The sequence below is a fragment of the Asparagus officinalis genome, chromosome 8, assembly GCF_001876935.1.
Source record: "Asparagus officinalis chromosome 8, Aspof.V1, whole genome shotgun sequence".
Lineage (NCBI taxonomy): Eukaryota > Viridiplantae > Streptophyta > Magnoliopsida > Asparagales > Asparagaceae > Asparagus > Asparagus officinalis.
In genome coordinates, this window is record NC_033801.1 from 130,500,809 (window position 1) to 130,501,655 (window position 847).

At 34.7% G+C, this 847-nt stretch overlaps 1 protein-coding gene across 1 annotated transcript in view; it reads left to right on the forward strand.

The window, feature by feature from the left end:
• Window positions 1–847, forward strand: part of LOC109822318 (protein GUCD1) — a 35,700-nt gene that overhangs the window by 3,296 nt on the left and 31,557 nt on the right. The window lies entirely within an intron of this gene.

Below are 847 nucleotides of genomic sequence, written 5' to 3' on the forward strand. Positions count from 1 at the left end.
CAGTTATTAGTTTATTATTAAAAGACAACAGGAAGATATTACTGACATATTCTTGCTATCTCCTGGAAACATTAGAATCAATTTGCTGCTGAGTGGTTGTTTGAGGGAAAATCTTTAAACAAGGCAAAGATTTATGTAGTCACACACAAAATGGGTGCTAACTGGAGTTTTGGAGAACCTGTCAATTAAGTATCTAGCCGAGGGCCATATCATCAGCCCTTGCCACCTGCCATATGGTAAATGCTACATTGCACTTTTTGTTGTCCATTGGCTGAAGTAGGTAAAACTAGTCAACTATATATGGGTTGTTGAGTGTAGCATATGGCACAAAATTATTATCTGATGTCTTTGCAGTTACCTGATGACTGTAGTTATTATTTGTTTACTGGGAATATGGTGTCATTATATTATTAAGAATCAACCTCTAATATAAGTTTTGCACTTTTGCTCTTCAGTGCATCCCATTTATTGTATGCTTGGTCACTTAGATTCCTTTCTTTTTCTATATTATTAGCTTTTGACATCGAGGTTCAAGAGATAATTGTCAGCTTTAGTGATTTCAGCACAGTGGAGCCAATATGTTACCATATGGAGGGGTTGAATTTAGCTTGAAGCATTTTGAAAGGCATTCTCTGGTAGTAATAATATATAATATAAATGAGCTGCACTCTTCAGAAAATCACATACAAACTTGACTATTTTCCTTTTCTTGTTAATATCTGATTTTAATTACTCTTCCATTTACCTGAAGTCTTGAGTTCTTTTCTTCTTTACAAACACATATGTATAAAGGCGTATTGGATATGAGCTGCCATCTCATTTAATAAAATGACCTGGCAGCTCATGC